At 53.0% G+C, this 27175-nt stretch overlaps 1 protein-coding gene across 3 annotated transcripts in view; it reads left to right on the top strand.

The window, feature by feature from the left end:
- Positions 1-27175, top strand: part of LOC144163090 (membralin) — a 170048-nt gene that overhangs the window by 45829 nt on the left and 97044 nt on the right. The window contains exon 2 of one of the 3 annotated variants that reach the window (XM_077693890.1): positions 10156-10232. The exons of 1 other annotated variant lie outside the window; for it this stretch is intronic. The gene's annotated coding sequence lies outside the window, so the exon portion shown is untranslated. Of the gene's footprint in view, positions 1-10155; positions 10233-20246; positions 20387-27175 lie in introns of those variants that run through there. One more of the 3 variants, XM_077693893.1, reaches the window with a different exon arrangement.

Genomic DNA, 27175 nt, shown 5'->3' on the forward strand with positions numbered 1-27175 from the left:
TCCTCCGCATGTCCCGCTGCAGCAAGCTAAATGTTCCCGCGGCGAAAAAGTAAAAAACGACCAGCAGCGCAGCTGTTGTTCCGCCGCCATTCCATTCGACGATCCCCCACCGTGCGGCCTATGAGGAAGCTGCCGAGTGACGTGTACAGGTCCGTCTTCCTCGCCTGCCCTCCTGCCACGCGCCTGCCTACCTTTCCTGCCTTCCTGCGCGTGACGTCAGCACCGTCACGCGCAGGCCGACCCCCGACCCGGCGCAGTTTCGCTTTCACGTCAGTCCGATGGGAAGAGGGAAGCTTGAAAGGGAACTGACCACGAAATGTCCGCATTCTAATATCGGGCCAGAGAAGTGCTGCGGTTTGACAGCGCGCGCTTTGGCGATGTGCGATGAGCCGACCTCCTTCCTATTGGTCTAGAGGTCGTTGGGTCTCGTGTTGCGTGTTTGGCGGTGGACGAGTGAGGAGGCCGGGTTACGTAACGTTTAGCGCGTGTGTGCTCTCTCAACGGATCCACGAGGCTCTTCGCGAACCCCCTCTTCTCTGGCTGGGCTCACTTTCGTGTCTACCAGCTGGAGCGGGCGCCTCAGCCTTGCCGTTTTGTGAGGCAGAGAATTTCGGGCGGCTATGTGAGCTGACGGGGTAGAGTGTTTTTTATTAAGCTTGGTAACATGTTTGCAGGTTATTCGTGCGCGCGCCCATACACACACACACTAGACATTGTGAAGACATACGGGTAGTTAGTCATGCAGGGCGTGGCCGCAAATTAGTGGTCACACCGTGTTACGTAACAAATTACGTGTGCTGCGGGTTAAAAATAACTGCCTTAAATAAGTAATTAATATATGATTGGGGGAGATCGTGAAGCCAAAAAATGGTCGCCATCCCGCCCTGCGGAAGTGGATGTCCATCGAAGCTGTTGTAAACCACCACACGTGCTGATGGGGGAGGGCGTGAAATGCTCCTCGTTGTCTCGGCGGGCGTGCCGCTTGCACTCGACTTCTCTGGCGGCAAATGCTGGCTCGTGCCTAGTAGCTTGACGCATGCGCTCGGTGTCTTGGGCAAGAATTTATCTATTTCGTGACGCTAGTCCTGCCTAGCCTTCAAGCATAATCTGCAAATGTTATCTTTACGAGGAACACATGGTGGGGGGTCCCATTGTTCATAGGCGCCTTATCATCCGTAATGCGATTCAGATGCTTGTTTGTGTTTTTTTTAATGAATACTGAGCCCTATGCTGTATGCCTGATTAGGCTGACGCATGCACTCTGCGTCTTAGGCGAGAACTGCTGGGTCCCGCCTGGGTTTTTTTGTTTACGACACGAAATGTTCCGACCAACGAGAGGCAGGCCTGAAGCGTGTCGCGATTCACGATTGAAACTGCGGCCACGTGTGGGACGACTCGGATACTCTTTTGCGCGCGCAAGTGTTCGCCTTTGTTTCGCTTCTTGAGCGAGTTCGTGATGCTCCGCCGTGGTTACTCTGAATTACTCTGTGGTCTGCGCTCTTTTTGCTTTCACATTTCGTGACGAAGGAGTCGGGCGTGAACAACTGGTCTTCTCCACTCGGCTTCCCGGTGGAATGACTCCGGCTTCGCCCCGGACGAGATTCGCACTGCCCAGGGGCCACGGGAGTACATAAAGAAGCCGGTACATCAGGTTATGCTAAACAAACAAAAAACAACCCTTAGACAATTGCGATGAGAACTTGCAGTGCGCAACAGCCGTTCACTAAAAAAAAAAAAAAAAGCTGAACCGTCGTTCGAATAGCCTCCTACCCGCCGCGGTGGCTCAGTGGCCAAGGCGTTCCGCTGCTGAGCACGAGGTCGCGGGTTCGATTCCCGGCCGCGGTGGCCGCTCTTCTGATGGAGGGGAAAAGCAAAAACGCCCAAGTGCACGAGATTTCGGCGCACGTTAAAGATCCCCAGTCGGTCAAAATTAATGCGGAGCCCTCCACTACGGCATGCCTCATCGCCTGCGTTGCGTCGGCGCGTTCAACCCTACAACCAATCAAACCGAATAGCCCTCCTGAGCTTGGTTTGTAACCAATTGAATTTAACCCCCTTTCATTGCCGCTTCCTTTTATTTAAACGATGTGCGGTCGCTACTTTTGAGCCATATATGTGCTGCTTCTTCACGCGCAAACGTACGGAGTGAACACTCCGGAACAATGGCTGTTTCGTGCATGGGTGTTTCGTCTTTCCGACTGGATTAGCGCTAGCAGTCGGTGCATTCCCCGTAGTCGTCGGGTATGGGCCCGTGCAGACAAGGCGGCTGCGTCCGTAAATCACCGTCGGATGGTCGCTGTCCGTTCGGTGCTCGCTGCGGGTGCGGAGGGAACGGTCCGCCCGCGCTGTCGGACGGCTCAGAACATGCGCGGAACGCTCTTGCACTGGGTAACTTCGTTCCGGACGCACGTGGGCGCATCCGGTGGGCTTCAGACTGTGGCCTACTTGCGAGCGTCGAACGCGATTATACTGCCGGACACTGCGTGTAGCGGGGATTGTTTTGCGGGCACCAACAGGCTTATGCGCGCGTCGAGTGACGACCAGCGTTTTATGGGAACGAGAGCATACCGGAAACCGTCTTTTGGGGGGCGTCGAAGTCATTTTCGCCGGTCTCGATCTGTAATTCTTGGCAGGGAGTCTACGCGACACCATGTTGCCGCACCTTTCATACATGCATTGCATGCATGCATTACATACATACATACATACATACATACATACATACATACATACATACATACATACATACATACATACATACATACATACATACATACGCACATACATACATACATACATACACGTACGTACGTACGTACATGCATGCATGCATGCATACACACATACATACATGTATAAATATATGCATACATGCATGCATGTATACGTACATGTGTTAATGCGTACGTACATGCGTAAGAAGTTAAAAAGAAGTTTATTGAAGGTCGTTAGAAAAATACGTAAGTAAAATCACCACAGACAAACCCCAAAGTCAGTGACTGAACCGGGATCATCGATAAGTTAATAACAAAGGTAATAATTACGACCAACTTTGACTGCAATAATTAACAGTACAATAATATAAGGCGTTCGAAAAAAATTAGAAAGTGTGAATACGTTTGAAGTGAACAATCAAAACAGGAAATAGTTCCTCAGTGAGAAAACAAGATCGTCGTATCGCTTCTGCGTTGGGAATAGATAGGCAAAAAAGTGACAAAAGAACGATTAATATGGACAAAGGATGGTCTTTCGGATACGACGTAAATGACAACACGCTAATTAATTTCGCAGGAGGCGGTAAACTGTTCCAAATTGATATTGCAGAGAAAGTTAGTCATTTTGCCGTAATTATAGATTGAATACGCGGTAGTAAAAAGTTTCTATTTGACGCAGACCTTACCAAATAAAACCTTACTGGTTTACTAAAAATGTGGGTTGATAAAGTCAAAAGTCAGTTGTAAACACAGACTTAAAATATATTAAGCCTAAATCATATTGAAACAGCTTGTTAACCGATAACTCGATAGCATGCATGCATGCATGCATGCATACATACATGCACACACTGCGCGTGCTGACATTACGTGCATGTGTGTGCGCGTGTATCGTGGTCTCTGTGGAGAATCGCTTCTCTGGAAGGAAGGTGCCTCCGCCTCATACCTTGTTTTCCCTCTCGGATATTCGAAGCTCCATTCGATTCAGACGCGATTCCCTGCAACGCCTGCACCGTTGCACGGTGCGCTGCACCAAAGCGCTCGATTCGCCGCTGCAGGAATGGTGCCGTGCACCGCGTCGCTCGATTGCTCATGGTGCGGCAGCGGTGCCGCCGCGGTGCAGAGAACCGCTGCACCTGCTACGGAGGAGGTGCAGCGATTCGGTGCCGTGAGCGTTGGGGCGTTGCGGGTTGGCTGGCGGCTACCGGCAGTTGCGGCGACCGCGTGAAAATGTCCGTCGAGCTCGAAGATACGCGGGACGAACTTAGTGTCGCCGCTGATGCGTACGACGCAACCCAGATGGCCGTAAACATCCAGTTGTAGAGGACGACAGGCGAGGATGATTAGCAGACGACTATGCCTGCACCTCGCTCGATTGTAAACACGCAGGGGCGCTGCTGACGGCGCAGCCGTGATGCACGGCACCGCGGAATCACGCTGCTGCACTGCACCGGCACCACAGAACTTTCTCTGCAACGTTGCCGTGCACCCCTTCTGAATCGAATGGAGCTAGAGAAACTGTCCTTGTTCCCCTTACCTCCTTCGTACGCTGCGCGCTGCGCAATTTCCCCGCGACCGCAACTCTATAACGTTGTCTCAACTGCACGCAGTTTTCTCATTGTTTTGTCCGTCCCTCGTTGTCGACTTCCGCTTTTTCCCGTAGTTGTGCAACTCTCCGGTCGTTCTGTGCGCCGATGTTAAAGTGACGCTGCCCCACTGCGTGACGTGGCCGAATATTTATCGCCGCCGATGGCTATCGTGCTGGTACCGCTGGTCCACAGGGCCCGAAACAGAGTCGCCTGCTTGTCGCGATATGCAAATCGGGCGGAGCTGAGTGCGCGGCATCCTTTGCGGTTTCCTGGCCATTGTCTCGTTTCTGGCCGCTTCCACCGGCGGTCGCGTGGCGGTGGAAAAATTTATGCTCTTGCGAAGGGCAGTGGAAAGTTAAAGTGCGCCTCGGCGCGTTGTTTGCCGAGGATTTCGAAGAAGCGAACTCGGTAAATAAGGTGTTTGCTAGCCTCAGCAACAGTCGTGCGTAATCTGCGTCGTCCGACGTTCTGGGTCACGCGCTCAGTGGATGAACATTTGCGCGAAAGAATGGACAATTCAGATAGCGCGGATTGAATTATTGTGTTGTGTCTGTCTTGTACAAAGTGTTGGCCATGTAACAACCGGAAATTGAAGCTTTGTCAGGCTGCAGTACCGCAGCTTTTTCTCCAACACTCGCGCACGAAATGAATCTCTGTGTGTTTTTTTCTGGAATAATTTATTTTAGTCAAGTGGCGTAGCGCAAGCATTTGATCGAAAATTGATCCGAGGGCGCACTTGGCAGTTTACTGGTGATGGACTTGTCGAATAAACGGAAACAATGTAAATTTATTTTGTAAATGCTGTGACTAAATTGAAACGGCGGGAAAGCGCTTTCGGATCAATTTTCGAGTTAGCTTCTGTGCCAACTGACGTTACAGAATCTCATGAACTGACGTTAACTGATCTCATACGACGGCTAGTGGGATCCCATTCGATGGATAGTGTCGACTGCAAGGTCTTTCTTTTAGCGTTCGCACTTGTGGTGGCTGGACGTATGTCATTGTCGACGACGTCTTCGGTGCTTTTCTTTTGTTTTCTTTGAGGAAATACGTACGCTGGTAATTTGCGCAGGACAAGAGCGAACGAACTGAATTTCGTCTTTCCACGTAGCACGTGTAAAACTCATTGTTATTGGATACAGCAGTGAGTAGAGTCGTGAATGCGCGTATACTAAAAAAAAAAAAAAGTCTGGCTTTAATCGTGCAGCTCTGGATAGCTTCGCGTCGTTGAGTATACTCCGTTTAGTTGGTAGGCTGCGTTTGAAGGAGGCTGCCCTGTTGAACATACGCTGAAGATTCCATGGATTCATTTCTCTTACATCTGTATTCAAGCTGCTTCGGTTACTCCGTCGGAGCCAGTTCTATGGTGCAGTCCTCTTTTTCAGCGCGAGATCGCGAGGTGCTTAACATTTGAGAATCGCTATCTTCTTGCATGAGCCTCTCAGTCAACGCCCAGAGGGAAAGAGGCCGCGCGGCTAAGAAAACAGCGTTCTCCAGGGCAACGCCGTTCTGTTGACGTGTGAACCCTTCCCAGGCAAGGCAATTGAGGGATACAGTCCCGCCCGAGGAAGAAAATGCGTTGCTATAGGCAACACTAAGGAGCGTCGGTGTGGGGAGATTGTGTTGGGAACCTGTGCCGTGCGTAACCAACTCCGCTTGAACGCTCCGCGCTAACTGTATACCACTCTGAGTGGTTTTAGAAAAAAACGTATTTCGATTCTTTCAAGTGCAAACCACTTTAGGGTCCCACCTTGTGCTCGTAGCTCCTTCGCTGTTACGCTGTCTATAGCCACCGCCACAATTGCACCAGGGTAGCCACATAACGGGCACAAGCATACCCATGGCGTAGCGGCGTGACGGACACAGAGGCTTCGAAAAACGGGCGGTTTATATAAACGCTCCAAACTAGTGACCTGCTGGTGCTTGTCGTACACCTCTCCGTTGCGTGGCGCAAAGGAAACTTCAGGTACATTTGAGGCGAAATCTGTGTAGGTATCAGAGTGGTTTTTTGGGCGAGTTGGTCATTCAGCATGTAAGTGAGCGCAAAATGAACAAGGACGAACGAAGTGAACGGGACACGGCGCTACTATCAACTCGTTTTATTTTCACTGTGACGCCCGATTTTATACGGCAAGTAAATATAATCGTTGGCTAAGAATTGCAGTTCTTTCTTTGTCAATGCTAAAGAAGACATGTGCTAACGCAGTTGTCTTGTGAGGAAACTATCTGGTAGGCCTCGATGATTTCTCGTGTCAACTGATCCTCGTGTCGGGCTACAATCCTAATCTTATCGAAAAGTGGCATACACTCACAATCTCTGCAGTGTATGCCCAGATGTCCTTTAATCGCCTTATCTACAATATTCTTATGTTCTCTAAGCCGATCGTTTAAGCAACGACCTGACTGTCCGACGTACTGCATGAAGGACATCTGGGCATACACTGCAGAGACTGCAGAGATTGTGAGTGTAGGCCACTTTTCGATAAGACTAGGATTGTAGCCCGACACGAGGATCAGTTGACACGAGAAATCATCGAGGCCTACCAGATAGTTTCCTTAAAAGACAACTGCGTTATCAAAGCTTCTTTAGCATTGACAAAGAAAAAACTGCAATTCTTAGCCAACCATTAGATTTTACCGTGCAAAAGTGCCTTTGTAACGCGATCGTTTGAAATGTCATCCTTCACTTTTTTGTTTTTTGTATTTGCTTGTGCTCCTCCCCCTTTCCTCCTTTCTTTCATTAGCTGCGTATCATACCGTAAAAAATCGGACATCGCAGTGAAAATAAAACGAGTTGATAGTAGCGCCGTGTCCCGTTCACTTCGTTCGTCCTTGTTCATTTTGCGCTTATGTACATGACATGCTGTGTAGGTAACCGGCAGCCCCCGCGTCGATTTAGTTATGAACGCCCGTTGGGTTGGTTTTTACGTTCGTAAGCGGAAAAAGTGGCCGCCAAAAGCGATGCGTTCCAAATTGCGCAGTATGCTCCGGCACTTGCGAGATGAAAGCAAGCAGAAAAAGAACAGAACTCCTGCTCGCGTTGTTTCGGGCAGGGGGCGCGCGATCACCGCGAAGGCGGGAAATTTGAATTGCTTTGGACAAACCTTCGTTCAATTCATCGAGAGGAGGGAAACAGGGAGGCAAAGAGCGTGATGGGTGGTAGCAGTGAGCGGACAACGGCGCCACAGCCCATTATGGCGAATCGCTGCTCTGCACTTTCGGCAGCTTTCACGTTGAGAACGACTCTATATTTTTTTTTTTTCGCAAATAAAACCCTGCATAGGAAGCCGCGTTAAACATCCAAAGGGGTAGCCTAGTTCCAAACCCGTTCCAATGGGGGATGCCGTCGCGTTGTTTTTACGGAGCTCATGTGAATACCCCAGATTAATCTCGAACAGAGCATCTGCTGGCAGTGGTCGTACGCGTCGCGGTGGCTCAGTGGCTAAGGCGTTGCGCTGCTGAGCACGAGGTCGCCGGTTCGATTCCCGGCCGCGGCGGCCGCTCTTCTGATGGAGGCGAAGAGGAAAAACGCCCGTGTGTACGAGATTTCGGCGCACGTCAAAGATCCCCAGGTGGTCAAAATTGATCTGGCTCCCTCCACTACGGCGCGCCTCATCGCCTGCGTTGCGTCGGTGCGTTAAACCCTGCAATGAATGAATCGGTGGCAATGGTCGCGCAGTGTACCTGTTCCACCACTATACGATTTCGGTCCAAACCCTCATTCCCACCACGGTCGAAACACGTTGCATTCGCAAAGTTTATTTTTATGAGAGTGGGGGGAGGGGGGTTTAAGCCAGGCGGGGGAAAATGCAGGATGCTCTTCGGATCCGGTTGTTACGGCCCCACGTGCATTACGAATGACGCTTAGATGACCGCACTGTGTATTCTAGCGCAGTGAAAATTCTCTTACCCCGCACTTCGGCCGTTAGCGAATTGATGCCTCGGGGCCCTCATGTTGGTTATTGTACAAGTCGTCCCGACTGCACAGCTAGGCACGCATCCTGCTCTCATGGCATTCTCCACTGGCGTCCTTTGTCCACGCCGCCGAACAGACACTGGCGGGAAAGAGTTGACGCACCTGCAATAGACGCATCTCATGCGCCGGAGTCCGCGTGTACACTCCGGCCTTTGTGTGCACTTTTGATCGCACTCACGCTTGGCGTCTCCCCACGAAGCGTTCGCCTTTCCCGCAGGCGGGCTTTGCCTCCAGTTAGGCAGGCACTGCGGCACGGCACTAAGCGCGCACGGGCGACCTGGCTTTCAGCAATGCTTGGTGTCGGGCTGGTTTTTGTAACATCTTTTGGAGGGAAAATAGCGCTGGGTGTTGCCCACAAACACGGACACAAAGAGAGAGAGAGAGAGAGAGAGAGAGCGTACACCTATAAACGTGAAGGTGGCGCCGCCTTCGCGTAAAAGTGTACGTTTTTTTTTTTTTTTTTTTTTTTTTTTTTTTTTTTTCCTGTGCCCGTCTTTGAGAGCAATACCCAGCGCAGCCTCCCTGCAAAAGCGTGGCTTTGCACGCAATCGGCTCGCCTGCGCAGACCGTGTGAGGAGGTGACGGTTTTATCCCCGCCACGAGATTTCATTCATAATACTTACGCCCTTGCAAGCAGGATTGGGATTTCTCCCTGAAATCTCTGGTGTGCTTAATTGTCCTCGTCGCGGGCGAACAAGAAACGGAAGAGAAAACGGACCGATTAATTGAAGCTAAGCGGAGAGCGGCGTTTTGGGCGGGGTTGCAGCACCTTCGCCCAAAGAAAATGTCCTCCTCGTCGGGTTAGTGTGCCGGAGAAACTTCCCCATCGTTTTCACTCCCGTTGATATGTATGAACAGTCTTTGCGTCAGAACTTCGTAGGCCATCTCGACCGTGGTCGGAGCAGGATGTTGCTGTTGGATGGTTGCGCAGCTAAAGAGGGCGAGGGGAACTTTCACTCTTGCTTTCGCCGTGCGGCTGGCGTGACAAATGCGGCGCGAAGTGCCTGCTCTGATAAACCGGCCGCTCACTGCCCTTATGTGCGATTGTACAAAGATGGGGGGGGATGTAGAAGATGAGGAGGTTGACGTGCTAGCCCTTCAGGTTTGGATGCTTAGGTTCCACCGTCAGCGTGTGTGTTGCATACGCGTTCTACTGGCCCAGTAAATACTCCTTTTCTGCGTTTCCCCGTGGCAATATCATGAGCGAAGTGCCAAAATTCGTGCCCTGTAAAATGCGTTGTCTGAAACCTTCCGATTTAACAACTTCTGTTAAATTATTTTCAGCGTTATGTGCTGGTTGGAATTCTTAACATGCTTGTTTTAATGCTTCGGGTTATAGCCTAGCGCAAGCTGCAGGATGAGTAATTCGTGCCTACTTTCTTTGTTGGGTGTGAAATATTCTGCATTGGAGCAGTCTCGGAAAAGAAAAGAAAAAGAAAAGAAAGCGAAACGGTGGCGTCATAAAATCGACCCCCCTCCCCCCCCTTTCCCCCCCCCCCCCCCCCCCCCCAAAAAAAAAACCCTGCGCGGGCTTGCGCAGGAAACCTGCGCTGGAAAGATATCTTTCCTATATAAAACATAAATCCGGATATTCAGATATCCGGTTAAAAACCGCTGAACGAGGTACGCTAACTGATCACTCTGGTTGGCCGGCTTTCAGATTTGAATAGTCCGTCAGTCCAATAATTGGAATGGATAACCGTTTTTGCGACAAACCTGGCATGGTATTGCCCCACCAGGGCTTAGGCATTATCGGACTTTTTTTTCCCCACATTGCCAACGAGCTCTCTCTGTGGGTTGTTTTTTTAAAGCAACGTGAACTTCCACATTTCGGTGCAATTTTGCTTATAACGTGTTTTTGTGTGTGTCTTGACAGGTGGCGCTCGTGCAGCTTGCAGAAGACAGCGATACCAGCGACAGCCGCGTAGCTGCGGCTATTCACTGAACGACTTCGTGAGTGGAGTTTTTTTTTTTTTGTTCCGCGAAAACGCAGAAAGGAAGCAAAAAAAAAAAACGCAACAAAAGGGACTATAAAAGAGGAGGGGGGTGTTATATTCCCTCCCCTCAAGTTAGTCCTCGGCTACGTGGAAAGTGTGCACAGTCGTCTGATCGATCCGGAGGGCCACCCTTTAAAACAACAACAAATGCAGAAAATGGTATTGAAGCAAAGGAAATCCGCGATTCGTTTGAAGTTATTTGAACTAGAAATTTCGAATTATTGGTAATCGCCCCCCGTATTGTTGTTGTTGCTGTTGAAGCCCGCTCACACATGCGACGAAAGCGAGCGAAAGCGATGGCAATTCCGTAGTCGATCGTTTTTGTCGAATGGTCGGGACCAATTTTCGTCTCGCGACAGGATTCCCGTTGCTTTTGCTCGCTGTCGTCGCAAGTGTGAACGGGCCTTTACTAAATGGCAGAACAAAGCCTCGAATGGCTGGCCGGCAATTGCTCCGGCTTTTTAGCACTACGCGCGTGAAATCGCTAACATTTACGTATGCTTGTGTCCTAGAAAAACTGAAGGACTTCGTGCAAGATGTCTCTCCTTTTAATCCAGTGTCCGCTGGCAAATATGGCGTCCTCTCTTTCGGAGTTGTTTATACAAAACTGACTGATCCGTCGCGTGCTCTCGGCAGTCCAGGCGATGAAAAGTTTCAATGTCACCTGACACACCACTCGTAGGGCACAGAGACGTGAAATCATACACGTGCACGTCCAGAGCGGACCGCTTGAGAACGTGCTCGGCCGGCTTGTTGTTGACAACGCAAGTGGGTCATCGAGTGGCTTTGTGGCGCCGGTCATCGACCTCGGGGCCACGCCAAACAGTGTTGGAAAGCGATAGGTCGGTGCTGAAGGGTCGCCGGAACTCGTCCGACCGGGCGACCAATCTCCCTCCTCCTTCCCCCAGCTTTAAGTGGCCGTTTGTGCTGGTTGTGCGCCTCGATTCGGGACCGAAATCGTCACCCCGTTCGGAGCACCGCCGCCCTTCACCGTTACTTCGAGTGCCGTTCGAAATACCCTTGGCTGCTGCGGACCAACTTTGTCGCAGAAGGTTATGTTTGACACAATCACACCTATCAACCGGACCCCCGCCGTAAAATCCAGCAACTCAACGCCATGGTGGCCTGGGCCGTGTGTTGTACCGTAGTGGAGAGCTGCGCGGCCTCGTAGACCTTTTACGTGCGAGCTGCGGAATATTTTCGAAATTTGGGAATGATTTCGAAACGCTAAGTAATTTCTACGGCCACCCGTAGAACTTTACTGGGCTCGTGTTCGCATGAAAAGCGGTGGGCGGTTAAACTGGGCGCCACTCACTCACACTCACACTCACACACACAGAAAAATATATTTTTTCCTCACGCACTCACTGAAGCTCACCGGTCTCCCGCACTACTCGCACTCGCGCTCACCACCAGCATTCACTCGCGCTCACCACTCGTCTCCCCTCGCACGCGAGTGTGGGCAGTAGACCCTCCATGAGTCATGAAACCGAACAGTATTAGTGCATTACGGCGCCGGAAGGCCGCCATCCAAATAATATTCCTAAATCAACACGCCAGCAGAGAATTAATTCTAGGTTGCCCCATAGCAGGAGTTCATCATCATCATCATCATCGTCATCATCATCATCACCGCCGCCACCACCACCACCACCACCACCACCAGCCTATCTACGCCCACTGCAGGGCAAAGGCCTCTCCCATTATTCCCCAATCACCTCGGTCCTGTGCCAATTGTGACCAATTTATCCCTGAAAACTTCTTGATCTCATCTGCCTATCTAACTTGCCCGACTCAGCGGGCAATGGAGCGGAAAATGATAGGTGTAACATTAAGGGACAAGAAGAGAGCGGAGTGGGTCAGGGAGCAAACTGGTGTTAAAGACATATTAGTAGAAATTAAGAAAAAGAAATGGACGTGGGCAGGGCATGTAATGCGAAGGCAAGATAACCGCTGGTCATTAAGGGTAACAAAGTGGATCCCCAGAGAAGGCAAGCGTTGCAGGGGGCGGCAGAAAGTTAGATGGAGTTCAGTGACGGCATATTTCGGAAGCTAACAGCAACCCCGCAATTAATAACCATCACAGCGAGCGGCTCCTGGAACGAATAGACAACAGCGAGTACAAGCGCAATAGTAGCGCTCACCACGCTAAGCCTCGCAAATGGCGCGAGTGCACTCGCGAGTGCATGGTGAGCGGGGATCACTGCGGGTGGAGCTCGCACTCACACTCCCCATGTGTGTGAGTGCACTCGTGAGTGATCCTTCCGACCTGTGGGGCCTCTAGTTTTGTTTGACCGTATCACTGGACTGCTAACACGCAGTGAACACGTTGATAAGTGTGTTTTTAGTGCGGCCCCCTATATTGCGTTGCTTTTGTGCGCAATTTGAAAGCTCTTCAGCATTTCCTGCGGTTTTGCGGTTAATAAACGTCTTTGTCTTTCGTGGGTGGAGTGATGGGTTACCAAAGCCTAGTTCTTGTTTCGTCTCGAGTTCCCCTTTAAAGCAGTTCGTGACGATTTCAGAGTTTCTTGTTGCCTATTGCCGCGGCGTTTGAGCGGCGTCCGCGTTTTGCCACTCTAGTTCATTAACAGAAAGCCCTGGCGGTTGGCACTCCACCCACCCGCCGTTGAATACGAGGGTGGCCAAATGTCGCCGTCGTTGCCGCGGAAAGTCCCCAGGTTCTGTGCCTTCTCACCGTGCCATGACGCACCCATATATCTCTCCCGGTGGGGAGACCCAAAGCGCCGTGGGCGGAACGTCTAAGTTACGAATGCCGGATCGCCTCTCGGGGAGCCCGAGAAGGATAATCGAAGAGCCCCGCTGTGTCTGTCGTCGTCTGCTGAGCAGCTATGATCGCTGCTGCCTTGTCCGAAGACGCGGGGCCTACGCTTCGCTCCCGATCCGATCGGCGCCCATTGCCGTCGAAATGGGCCATTCCCCTCGGCGCGCGCGGGTTTTCCGACGCGGTGGCGGCGAAAACGACCTGCTGGCAACAGCGGCCCTCCTCCTCCCTCCTCCTTCAAGGCGGCGGTGCGGGGGGAGAGGGAGGGCGTGCGGCGGCGGCAGGAGGGTCAAGTGTATGAGCCTCACGTAACCGTTACGTAAGCGGCCTCCCCCTCGTCGTCCCGGTGCGCCGGCGGCGGCAACCCCGAAGCCGGCCGCCCTCTCCCAACCCGGAAGAGCAGTGGCCGGTCGGCGGCCCCGTGGGCGCTGATGCAGCGTCAAGTTTGCCGTCTCCCGGTGGGAAAGGTCGACCGAGAGCCGTCTTCTAGGCCGCCGGCACGCATCGGAACAGCCGCCGCCGGTGCGCTTCGCCCCGCTACCCGCGCCTCGCCAGTTCGCTGCAGTGCACTGCTCGGCTGCGAGCGATGTCGGCAACCGTGCTGCTGCTGCTGCTGCTGCTGCTGCTGCTGCTGTTTTTTCGTTACGTGTTCGCGCGATAGTTGGTACTCTCCTTTGACTACCTCTGCTCTAACAGTAAATACATGCGGTCTTTGAGTTACATTTGCTGCTGTAAGCCCCGCTGGGAAGGAGTGACCCGATTGGGATGCGACAACGGCTGAAGTCGCCCTTTCTTTACTAGCCTGCTCCTCCGAAATGCGGCACTTGAACTTGGCCTCTGTCCGAAACATGCCTTGCGCTTTCGGGCATGTTTGGTTCGGGGCCACGCAGTCTGGTCATTTCTGGTCGATCATTCTACCTGCCGCCTGGTCAGCAGCTTGGCGTGTGGTGTTTCCACGTTGAGCGCGGACATTTGCATTCCTGAGGTACTCGCCAGCTCTTCGGGCCGTCTTAACACTTCTGAATATTTCTGAGGCGTCACGAGGTGCGCGTTTGTCACCACGTATACTTGCGCAACGGGGTCCTGCAAGGAGGTGCAGGAACGGGCTAGCGGGTTTTGTCCTTCGCTAATTACGGTCCTGGCGCGGGTCGAATTCGCCTCGCTGCTGAGGGTTAACAGTTAAACAGCGCGGGTATTTGGGCGGATGTTTTTACCGCGAATACCGGCCCAGCTATGTCTCAGGTGCCTTCGTATTCTTTGTTGGTTAACTTTGCGATTATCGCTATCATCGATCAGCAGCGGCCTGTTTGATTAAAAAAGCATCCCGGACCATCTCCACTAACGTGAAACCTGGGGAGGGGCGAAGCATGCAGTGTATACGTGTATTCTTGGCGCCTTGGCGATTTTGACAATGGACATGAAACCGTTGGAGGGGTAGAGGGATACAGCTGTGCCGTAAAAGTGTCTTGTCTTCGAAGCACGAAGTTCTCTAGCGAAGCGTTGGAAAGCGAGTATCATGGTGTTTTAGTACCGTCACTACATGAGACGATGGTTACGACGACGACGACAGGAGACGCCAACTGCCCCAGTCCTTAATACAGTGGATTCTCGTTAAGACGAACTTGGTTAGGACAAATTTTATGGTTAAAACGAACAACACTTCTGCTCCCTTGCGACTTGCACGGTGCAGTAAACGTCCGCTTTAGACGAATTTCTGGTAATACCAACTAATTTTTGTCTCTCCGAGTTCGTATGAACGGGCGTCTACTGTAGTTTGTTTTCAATTAACCTTCTGCATTCTTTTCCGTAATGGCCATAATAGGCCGTCGCTAGGGGGTGTTCCCGCTCTCGTTGCTACGCTATCGCAGTCGCTTTGTGCGTTGCAAAGGGAAAGCACGCTGCATCGCTCCGTCGCTGAGCTTACCGTGTATGTTTCCTTCGCTTCTTTTCGTTGCCGGCCGCTGTTTATGGTCCTTATGGGACGGCCCATGAACGCGTGTACTTGCCGGTATCGTTTGCCGAAGTCGGCGTCTTCCCATCAACGGGAGGACAGAGGTAACAAACTGTGGTTGATTCGTGTGTCACAGGAATCGGTAAAACACGAAAGTGAAATGTGCAGCAAAATCTGCAGCTGAACATGATTTGCGGGTCGGCGGCTGTCTGGTGGTTGTGCTTGGCGAGCGACCTCCTGCTGGCGGGTCGCTTCGGCAAAGGTGTACTGACGTCAGTGATATCATGGGGTATCCCGGCATAAAACACTTTCGTGTTAAAATATAAAACCCGAAAACGAACAACCCGAAGTATAACGTACTCTTTACTACTAAAGGTTGCTTCCCCGCAAGAAGACCCCGTGTGCAGGGGTGCACCTTTTACAGGTGACTTGCTTCGTTGCACTGGCGTCACTTCCGTGACGGCTATTACGTCACTTAAATGTTTGTGTATCCCGGAATAAAACCCTTTCGTGTTAAAAAAAGGTGGAGGAGAGGCGAGGGTGTTGCGCTTCGAAATTTCGATGACCGGGAATGAGCATGGCTACACATTGTACGGTAAGCTTTCTCCGCGTGCTCCGCGTTTGTTACGGCCTTATTCGCTCCGTTACAGCAACAGTATACCCCTTACGTTTTGGGCCCGAACGGTGCCTCTCATTCAGCCTCATTAATAATGCGAGCATACCGAGCAGCGAAGTGGTCTCGTTGAATCGCATCGTTCCGCGTACGCGTTCAGGAGCGCCTTCTGTTGCGGCAGCCCGTGCCAGTTGCGGCAGCCGTGCTCGCAACTTTGCGAGAGACCGCCAGGTGGGGGGGGAAAAGAGAGAGAGAGAGGGAGAATGCGGACCCGTCGGGTGCAAGCAGGCCGCCAGATAATAAGGACAGCGAAAAGAAACAAGTCCCCGGTCTCCATTCTTTCCCCTGATCTCGGGCCGCCCCCCGCGATCGTTGCAGGGCTGCAAATGAGGGACGCGCTCCCCATCTCTTCTTTCCGTGCTTTGTTATCGGTGGCGTTGTCGATCCTGCCCGCCGGCTCGCGGCGGTGCGCGGGATCGAATCCTTGCGTACGCTCCAAGCGAGCGTGCTTCGTGCCATGGCTTTTTTTTTTTTTTCTCTCTATCGGCGTTTGCGTGAAATTTATACGCGGCCGAATGGAAGCTGGTGGGGGCTTTGCTCGTTCCGAGCGAAGGTCGCTGTCTATCGAGCTTCGTGCGGCGTACGCCAAGCAGGCAGGAACCGTAAAGCGGTGGCAAGTGCGCAAAGGAATCCTATAGCCCTTTATACGCTGTCTGATGATGATGAGATCGTTTATTTCGTTGTTGACACAAGACATGAAGTCTGGCGTGGCAACACCACGTAGGGCTTTGAGGTGCAGATCGTGGCAGTCATATAGCTGTCACCGCGCTTATGATTCGAGTGATGAAGCCGTTAGCGCCGGGGTTCGCGAGTCACTGCAACAGTTAACTGCTGAGGGCGCGTAACTGACCTAGCGCTGGTTTCTTTTGTCGTGAGTGCTTCCACGGTCGTTCCTGTTCAGTAACCTCTGTGCAAAGGCGCCCGCGCTTACGTCATCACACACCCGATTAGAGGGCGAGCCATTGGCGAAACGAGTACGAAGGGCGAACGAGAAAGGCACGACGCGCGTCTTCCGCCTCTGTCCTCTTAACTCCGAACAGCTCTCGTCAGCGCCGTTCGGTGTCCGCTGGTTGTACAGGCCAGAGGGACGTCGCTGAAGATGTATTCCTCTCTCTGCGTCTGGCGGGGACCTAAAATGATTCGGAAGTATTCTGGCACGCTCAGGCCGCGCCACGGCTGATTTGTCTCCAAGCACGCACATGGTTACGGGTTAGGCAGGTCTTTGCGGTCATGGTTGGACAGTTTGCGCTTGTGCGTCTCGCGTGCCTTGTCGACTGCCTCGTTACGTGCTTTGCACCACCTGCTCCCCCCCCCCCCCCCTTCCGGCGTGCACGTGCAGTCGCCGGTGGCACTGTCAACACGGAAACCACCGGACGGCGTTCGTGCGCGCAGTGTGGGCTCAGTTACGGTCGTTGCAGAGAGGAAGTGCCCCGTGGTTCTCGAACGTGTTTTTAGGCACATGTTATGCAGTCTACTGAGCCGTGAGAGAAAAAATCTGCCCTTGTTTCCTTGTGCGCATAAGATGTATCTGTCCTGGACGTTATGCGAATGATCTTCACCGTCCTTGTTTCTCCTTTGTTTGCGCTTGCTTAACCGTTTCGTTTAACCGTTGTCTAGGCTAGCGAAAGCCGCCTTTGACGCCCTCGCGTCTCAAGCGCTTAGGTTACGAAATGAACCTTGCAAACGCTCTGGCTTATCCGCGCCGCATCTCTGACCCCGTCCGTCGATATCGTCCTCCCCTTATCGCGACGATGAGGGACGGCCTCTAGTTCGGCGTTTGGGACCTTGCAGCGCTCTGCACCTCGAAACTCGGCATGCAGTCTTCGCGCTTACCTTAGGTCGCGCGTACCGTGGCTTACAAATGGCTTTTAGCCAGGTAGAGAATGCGCTCGGTTTTTTCCGCTCATCGTCTCGCGTTTATTTCCGTAGAGAGTAGTTTTTAAGCCAGTATGGAAGCGGTGCTATGTGCGCGCTTTGGGCCGCATTCACCTCCTGGCACGAAACGTTCACGTAGTCGCGCACTAACGGTATAGTTTTCGGCGCGACGTTGCAAGAGGAACGTACGCGTCGTTTGGCAACCGCAATTGCCTGTGTGCACAATAAGTCATCGAGGCGTTCGCGGCAGTGTTTCGCGCCGACTTCCTAAACTCGCGCCAGAGTGCGGCGACCGAATGTCTCAGCGTCGAACCGGGGGTTTTGGAAACACTGAGCCGGCGACCGTGTTACAGTGTACTAGAAGGTAAAGTAGTCTTGCGGGGATAAAACCAACTGAGAGCACGGGTCCCTTTTGCGAGTTGTATGGAGCGCAGGCGTGTTCCAGGGAAATCCTGTTGCAGCCAGCGCCACCTATAAGTTTTTAAATCAAACCAAACAGTTATTTGACTGGTCTTTTAGAACTTTGTATCATTAAATGAAGAAATAAGACTATTTAGGGCAGTGAATCAGGATTATTTTAACAAACAAAACTTCTGAAACCAACTGGTAAGCAGCGGCCGCCAGGGGCGCTGATTTTGCAAGAGGAGTTCCTCAGCAGAAATTTTTATCTCAAAAGAGACCCCCCTAATCGGCCCCGAACGACAGACACACCTTTCTCTTCTGGTACACTGTAACCGTGCGGAGCAGGCCCATTGCAGAAGAGATCGCTCACCCGCGCGCCTCTGCCGTTAACGCGTTCGGCGGCTCGTTCTCTTCCCATTGTATGCACAGACACGGCGAGCTCCTGCCTCCTCTTTCGGCGTTCTGCGCGACTCTTCCGTTGCGGGCAGCGCACCCGCAGAGTTCGCTGGCCCGCGTTGGCCCTTCCACCCCGAAAGCCACGCGGGTCACGAGTGCCGAGTTTTCGTCGTATAAATTGGGGCCTAACGTAGCGAAGGCGTACACGCCAGCCACGAGGCCCGCTGTACTGTGGAGGGCTGCGGAATTTTTTTCTCGCCCTCGGCTTCCGTAACGTGCGCCCAAGTCTTGTACGCGGGGACGCTTCGTATTTTGCCTCCTTCAGTCGAGATTCTCTTGGCGGCGTTAAGCTGCCTGCGGTTGCAGCCTGTGTGGGGTTATAGTGCGCTTCTGGAGCACAATATTCACCGAGTTAAACGTTTCTCTGGGCAAAGGGGAACATTTAACGGTAAAGTAAAGCTCTGTTCCTGAAACATCGTGTTTAATAAACAATGCGCCTGTCCGGGAGGTTGCGTTCTTTTTACAGGGACCGCATTTCGTTTAAATGTTAGGACACCCCTTGCTCTTTATCATTAACCGCACCGTCGACTGCGAGCACGCGTTGCCCTTCTTTTCCTCTCTGTGGAGTTTACGACGCAGACTATGACCGCATCGAGAATGTGTTTCGAATGAATTGAGTGCGTGTTCGAACCTGTTACTTGAGCTAATCGCCGAAGGGCTAGTGAATCGTAATGGGAAGGGTGCATCTTTGGGCTGAGGCTAATCATCTACAAAACGGGAGAAAGGTTCGACTGCTTCGCCTGGTGACCGCAGTGTCGCGTGCTTGGCCCCAGTAATGCCTCTGTTCGTCGAAAGCGATCCCAGCATGGCTGCCGTAAAGCTAAAAAAATTCACGCATCTCCACGAAGTGAATCATCACGAGTGGGCGAAGCATTGGGGATCGTTCTTACTGTAAATCACCCGTGGCATTGCCCACTCGCGCATGTAAATGAGTGACAACGCGTGTGTGCAGTATACACGATTCCAGTGCAATCCAATCCGATACAATTTAATCCAATCCAATCCATTTCAATCCAATCCACTGCTCCTCGCGCATGCGCAATACTGTGTACACAGACGCCAAGCCCCGGACAGCGTGAGGTCCTAAGGTGCTTTGCCCCTAAAAGATTTCTCTGGAAACTCTTCGCCCTGCATTAGCACTGTTCCGCTCGGCAGTGTTGACGCGCGGCACAGTGTGCGAGGTTTCGGCTTTGCGTCGTTACGCGGCCGCTCGCTGTGCCACCCATTTGTCGTGACCCGGTGGGCGCGCACTTAACCAGCGGCCGGGAAATCGGGCCGCCGCGCACATTTGCTTCTTTTCTCTTTGCTTATCGGTGGTGGCCCGCTTATCTCCATCGCTCGTAGTCGTCGTCGCTGCGCGGCTCGTTGCCGCTCGCGCCGACCGGGCCGCGCTCTCTCGCGGATCGAGGCCCCGTTCGCGTGCGTCTCTTGCCCGCTTCGCTTTCGTCTCCTTTCACTGTCATGCGCTCGATGCCTGGCTGATCGAGGCCTGGACCGGCGCGCTCGCTGCGTCGGCCGTTTTGCGTTTTTGAGGCGACCCGTCGCGAGTGAGCGAGCAGCGCGCGAGGCTGAAACCGTTTCGCGGCCTTTTTTCCCGCCTCCCTCGCCTTCCCTCGCGCGTTTGTTTTGTTGACGATCGGCGGCCGTGTTGCGGAGCGGACCGGCCATTAGGCTGGGCTGCTCGCGTTGTCGGGGGGGAGCGTCCTCTTCCCCCCCTTCCGCAACTGTGTGCCTGTCGGCCATTGCGCTGCGGACGCGTGACTGTTCCTATGACCTATGCGCATGTGTTTGCGGCGAGTGATTGGTGTTGGTTGCACTGCTTGCGCCTGTGCGTGCGTGCACGCGCGCAGTGCGCTCGTATGCTTCGCATCAGAGCTCCCCCCTCTATCTGTGCCGTTGAAAACAATCCCCGACCGCGTACTGGCTGGGCGGTCACGTCCTGCTTTTGCGAGACGTCGCTGACACGGAGAGGTGAGCTTCCGACTGGCCGAGAGCCACCCCTCGATGGCGAGCGGCGGTACTATCGCGCGTCACGTCATCCCCATCGGCGTCGTGACCCGTTATAGGAGAATTGCGAACAGTGGGGGCGAGTGCAATTTGCAGGCGCGAAGTGAACTCGAGTAGTAGGAGTCACAATCACGATCTCCCCGTTAGAGACGCTCGTCCAATGAGTCACGTTGGTGGGGTGTGGAATAAGGAGCGGCGTCCCGTTCATCAGAAGATATCAGTCTGGGGGGAACCGGTGCCCTTTGGTTCATGCGTTATCGAGCCTCACTCCTGTAGTTGGACAGCGTTGTGTCATTCACTGTTCAAGTTAGGAAGGGCAGGACTTGGCAGTCTGTGCGTGCCAGTGCTTATGGTAGAAGGCTCGTGTAGCGCTTATTTCTGTTTTGCATCGAGCGCTCATTGAACGCAAAAACCGCCGTCCCAGAAATGCGGCCGATAGGTTCCAATTGGCTGACGACACGTGGGTGGCAGTGCCACACGGCGTTTCTAGATAGTTTGTTGGGTGGCACCCCAGTCCCCGTTTAAAGGGGAAGAATACTGTAGCTTGGACGGGATCGAAACCTGGGACCCGGCGAGTGGCTTGACCGCTACTCTACGCCACGCGGAACACGGCGTTTGAGGCATTTTAAATATGAACTAAAGGATGGAAAGTATTGGGTGCGAACGCGGGTATGGGCCGACCTGACGGGCCCATTCGCTGCGTCGCGTCACGTGACCACATAGGAACGCGTCATGGTTGTTAAAGATCGAGCTGAACTGTTTGCGGCTTAGCGAGATGGGTGTATGCTCTGGCCTACCGTGCTGTTCGCGGCGGCAGAGGAAGAAGTGCATGAATTCCACTCATCGGGCTTAATATAGCCACCCAACGGCGCACCAGTCACCGGCGAGCTACAGCGCTCTACCGCTTTTGTATCTCTCGTAACCGGGGAACATGGCGGCGCTCACAGCACAAGCATATCCGCTCGGCAAAGGGACGTCCACAACCAGTACGAAGTGCTTAAGTGTCCTTGCAGTTTCTTGCCAATCCCCTCTTATTGAATTGGCGCAGTGTGAGAATTTTCGTTTGATTTGCATTCAGGCTGATATTGTCCTCCCCCTGAAGTTGGCTTTCCCTTTTTATGCGTATACGTGCAGTGAACCACCCTTTACAGGCATCTGTTAAATCGGAAGACGCGCGGTTGTTTCCTTCATACAGCTATCACCGTAAAAAAGTGAGCCTTGCCCGGTTTTCTTCGCAGGGGACTGGCGAAGAAAGTAATAGAGATAATATCGCTTATATCTGTTTTGATTTTATCCTTACTTTGATGTAGGTTGCTCGGCTTCTTAACGCACGCGTTGAGAAGCGCACGGTTGACAATACTCTTCCTTTTCTCTGCATTGAAAACACCAAAATGAGGTCTTTTCTTATACATTCGGCGCCAGTATTATTCCGTAAACTCGAAGCTAGCAGGATTTTTGGTTTGCGTAAGCTGCAAAACCAACGCTTCGATGTCTATTAGCTTCCCGAGGTTGACAGGTTTTCCACTGCCGCCGAGACCGCGAGGATTAGGATAGACGAAGACGACGCCTTCTAGCTCGCCTGTTCTGGCGTTAATGTCGCCAATAAGAGAGTGCGTAAGCGCGCAGGTTGAACGATCGACAACGGGTAGTATCGTATCAAAAAGAGCCGGTGAGGCTTAGCTACACCGAATGTATTTCAGCCGTAACCTCGCCTCCCGATTACGATCAAAAATTTCGTTTTGGCTGGTTTCTTACGACCCGTACGCGAAACAGTGTAAGCCGGCCAATCGCAAGAGTGCGAGCCCTGCATTTCACTCGTGACCTAGAATTAAGCGGTGAGCCTGAATTCTGGCACTCTTTGGTGCAAACGAGGGCTGGAGAAAAAAAAAAAAACTGTGTTCGCGTACTTGAAAGGACAGCAAAGAAATTCAGTGGTGGAAATTAATCGGTAGCCCTTAACTACACCGTGGATCACCTCCAATTCGCACGCGTGTCAAAGCCCAAAATTTAGAGGTTCACTCGGAACGTGTGCATTGTGTGTCGATTTGATGCCACCGCTCATGAGCTCTATTGAACATCGCCAGCAGCTCGTATACCTAAACCAGAGCCGGGTTCGGGCAGGCTGCCTCGAGGTCGGCGTCGATATAACGAAAGCACCTGCGCCGGTACGATGGCGTGTTCCGACTTCTTGTTGTAGGTGCAGATGCTTTTGGCTTATCGTGTGGCGAAACCGTGGCGTGTCCCGATTTCCACGGTGTTAAAGTTGAGGCATAAACTTTAGCCCGACGTTTCAAGGGGTCTCACTTTTTCTCTGCCGCCGCAGTACCGTTGCTAGTGGCTTATAGACTAGTGGCTGGTTGGTTTCCCACGCTTGGGCTGCTCGCCGAGCACGAACTGCGTGTCACCGACGTGTTTGCGTCCAGTCTCCCGCAGTCCGCCTACTGCACGTGCGTGCGTGTTGTGAACAGCGGCGGCGGCGGCGGCAGCGTGCGCCGTTGCTTGTTTACCTGGGCCGCTCCTTCCTCCTCGCGGCGGCTATCTCGTTCGGCCATCTCACCGCCCCATGCATCTCGCAGCCGGCATGGACTGGGGACGGGCCGACTGGTAGGCAAAGGAGAGCAGCGGGCTGCCGGGAACGCTGGTGTTGCCCCCCGCGCGTTGCATGCAGCGAGGCGGAAGGCGTCCGGTTGGCTGGGATGGAACAGACTCGCCATACTTGTTTGCCGAACGGAGTGTTGAGTCTTTAAACTCTTCCTTGGGCGGCCCACTTGGAAGCCGCTGAACGCGTTGTTATTTGCGCCGACAAGGAGTGCTAATGTCGTGTCGCATTTAGGTGACCTTTAAATGAAACATGGCGCCGTTATTCGCGACGTGACGTCGAGAGACGAGTGAACAAAGCGAGTTGTACAGTCGTAACACACTGTCGCGGAATTCTACGGCCGCTTTGAATAGAGAGCGCACTCCAAACCGTCCGTCAGCCCCACCCTGATGATTAATCGCTCTTCGTGATCTTCTCACCTCGTTGAGCTCCTCGTATTTAAATCCATTCCGCCCCGAAATATCTGCTGGCGTTGAGCCCGCTTTGCTGCCCAGACGCCCGAGCGAGAGTCCGGGCCTCCCAGAACCGAGAAAGAAGACCTGACGCTCGCTGACCGCCACTTTCCGTCTTTCTTTTCCTATGCCTCGTAACACTGCTGCTTTCTGCAGGTTTCGCTTCCTCACTGCGTAACGCACCCGCACCGCGTAAAAGGGAGCTGCGAGGGAAACCTTACCATAGTAAGTTTAGTTTTCACTGCGCTGTGAACGCAGCACTCGTCGCGGGCCTGACGCTTGCTTGCTGCCTCGCAGGCGGCTAGCGCACGCATCCGCCGAATACACAAAGCAGCGTGGCATCGGTGAAAACCGCGCCAGGCTTGGGCTCCCTCCGGTGCCCTCCTCGTTTCTTTGTGAAGGTCGTTTGCGCTTGGGCACACAGGTCTGTTTTGCTCGCCCTTACTCGATCGCTAAAAGCTGAAGAACTGCAGCTTAGGCACTTCCTCTAAATTTCCACTGGCAGCTCTACGTGGCGCAGTCTGGCCACGCCTTGACGCTTCAAGAAGGCGATCAACATGAGGCGCACTTAAGGGAAGGACTCCGCTGCTTCGAAGTATCGCTTCGCGGCCCAACTGAACAAGCCTACGTTAGCGTCGTAATGGATCCGTGAAAGTGATGTTAGTAGAAGCGGCAGTACTACACCTTTTTCATCCGGATACCGCTGGCATCGCGCGTTCTCTTTCGCACGAGACGGGTCGACTGCGCCGCTGCACGCAACTGCGAGCCGAGCGCGTGGCGGAAGCGGTTCTTTCAGTGCAGTGCCGCGCACGCGTTGATTTTCATATCGCTGATTGCTCTCAGCCTCTGCGCCCGGTGATGCCATCTCTGCGTGCAGCGGGAGCGTATCGCCCACATTTCTTCTCTTTTCGCGCGCCCTGCGTTTGCTTGGTCGCGCGCATCTTTTTTTTTTTTTTTCCTTTTGTCCACGTTCACGTAACACCGTTTCGTAACACCGCGCTCGGCTTGACCGGGGCGTACTGATTGCGTGCGTGGTTGGGTCCCTTCTGTTCCCCTGCTCGTCGGTAACGTGCCTGTTTGTTTTGGAGAGGCGGTTGCAACTCTTTACGCGCTGGTTCTCACCTCGAAGTGGGTACCGGTGGATGACAGATCCGTCGAGTCACTGGCGGCTCGCGTGGGCGTGTGCTATACCTTCTTCGCTGCGGTGTCTCGAAGGAGGAGGCCTCCATTCTGTCGGGTCCATTTGGCGATTTATTGATTTATTGATTGATTGATTTTTCGCATCCACCTGAGGAGTAGGCACCGCGGCTGGGAATCGAACTCGCGTCCTTGGGCCCAGCAGCACAACGCCTCAGTCACTCAGCCACCGCAGTGAATTGCTCCATTTGGCGTTTTCGTGCCGCTAGTTCTCAGCTAGGGTGGAGTCCCTTGCCGCCTGTCGTCCCAGCATTGTGCGTGCTCTCGTTCGTTTCCAGATTAGCACGTACTTTTTGTTTTCCCATCTTCGCACGATAAGCGAGGCCACAAGGATCGTTAGTACAGGGGCAATTGAAACCGACGCGAAGGCACACTGCTCGTCTGACGTGGTCCGTTGCGACGTCCTACGCACTTTGTTAGCTGCGGTAATCGCACGCTCCCCTCTCACCGGAGTTTCCGATAGTGCTGGAACACCGCTGTCGTAAAAAAAAAAGTGGTACTGTTAACGGGGCGAATGGCGTCAAGCCGTGACGTCACGCCTTTACTAGGAAAACCACGTTCCTCGCTGGAACAGGTGCGTTTATATGCTGGGACAAAATGCGCGCAGAAGTGTAGAAAAGGCGCATTAAGCTAATGTTCGACGGTTACAAATCTACGTTCTCGGCAGTCGTAAACAACGATGGGGCACACACCACGTGAACGCGTGCCAGGAAATCTCGATGCTCCTTCCGGAAAGCCGCCTTGTCTGTTCGTTTTGCATATGTGAATTTTATTATGTCCATCATCACCACCACCATCACCATCAACATCAAGAAAACCCACCCAACAACGTCTCACGTCAGAGGTATCCGCTTTGTGTCGCCGAATGCCCTTGTCCGATCTCTCCGCCTACTAGTATTCAGCTGAAGAGGAATTGGGGCTATGCAAAGTTATCCCCGAATCGCCCAGGTTTCGTTAACTTGCAACCGGTCCCGACAGTCCTGAAGGCCCGCACCATTTCTGGCAAGAAACCTTAATGAGGCTATCTGTTATCTGCACGGAAACCCGAACTTCGACGAATGCACGTATCAGACTCGGCAAAAAAAAAAAAAAAAAAAAAAGAACGCAGTTAATGCTTCTCAAGAATGAGTTTTGAAGGACAGACTATGCGGATACAGGCGATGGTGCGCATGCATGCCTAATTCCTTATGCATCAGTAAAAAGGAAGGGGTGGGAGGTGAGCAGCGGGAGAAAAAAAAAAGCTGCCACGTTGAACAGCTCGGTGGGCGTAACTGCATCCATACTTGGTGGCAACGGAACGTAAATTGACAAAAACAAACAAACACACAAAATTATCCGATACTACGGTCAGACAGGGACAGGCTGGTGTACTTACAGATATATGACTGACCACTACAGGCTAGAAAGGGCAAAATACCCAGCCCCAGACGGGACACTGAGCAAATGGCAGTCAGTGGGGTGGCGACGGTTGCAGACCGATTGTTTCCCCAATCCAGTGGCTTACAGCCGATGTTACCCAGGGCTCTATTCAGATAAATGCAAGGCGTGTGGTGACAGGGTTGGCCTACATCACGTGATGTGGTCCTGCCCTTTCCGGATAAATGACCCGCAAAACAGCAAGGCAGGACAGCCTACACTCAACACAAGTTCGAAGGAGCAGTGGGAGATCGCGCTACTCAGCTCCGACCCGGGTGTCCTTACGCGGCTCGTCCAGATGGCCACGACCGCTGCCAGGGACCAAGGGCTCCTAATCGACGGCTAAGTGACAAATCTGGGCAAATAAAACGTTGTTCGGTCAATCATTCCGTCGTTTTAGCGCGCGATTACGCACTGCAGAAAGATGAACATGCCGCGGCTCGCCTACACCAAGCACACAAGCGATGAATGTGAAACCTTTTCGATGATAGCTGTTTATTGATAGGTATATTGTTGCCGCTGGACTATCGAAGTCTACAGGCTCCCGAAGCAGGCAGGCGACACAGCGTTTGGCTAACCTCCTCGGGTGGACATGCGACGGAGAAACGACGAAGTTATCATAGCTGCGTTTGTTGAGCGGTGCTATTTATCCATCTTCATCATCCGTCTTCTCAACCATCTTCCACCCTGACCCCATTTAACATGTTCACCAGAGCTCCTGCAGTATGGCGTGTGGCCCGTTCTTCTGGACCTGATTGTAGGGCTTTCAGCGAATTCCTCGTAGAGTTCCTCTCTGAGGCCGTAGCGGGGGAGATCTTTGCTCGGCGGAACGAAGTGTTGGAAGCCCTTGCCGTTACCCGGAGCCAGTTTTCGTCGCCCTTTCCCCCTCCGCGCACATTCTCTGGGTGCGTGTTCGTTGAGCGCGCTCCGCAGCCGTCGCGTGCGCAGCTATGCGACCTTCCTGCGCCCCGAGAGGCTTAACCCACCTGCCAAGTGGGCTGCCCCTTTCGCGGATTGCGCAACGTGGTTTCGTTTGCTCTTGAGACTCCCTCTCCCACCCTTCCCTTCCGCAGCGCGGCCTTTTTCTCC

Source organism: Haemaphysalis longicornis, unplaced genomic scaffold, assembly GCF_048455015.1.
Source record: "Haemaphysalis longicornis isolate Haplotype H1 unplaced genomic scaffold, Haemaphysalis longicornis Haplotype H1 scaffold_12, whole genome shotgun sequence".
In the NCBI taxonomy this organism is placed as follows: domain Eukaryota; kingdom Metazoa; phylum Arthropoda; class Arachnida; order Ixodida; family Ixodidae; genus Haemaphysalis; species Haemaphysalis longicornis.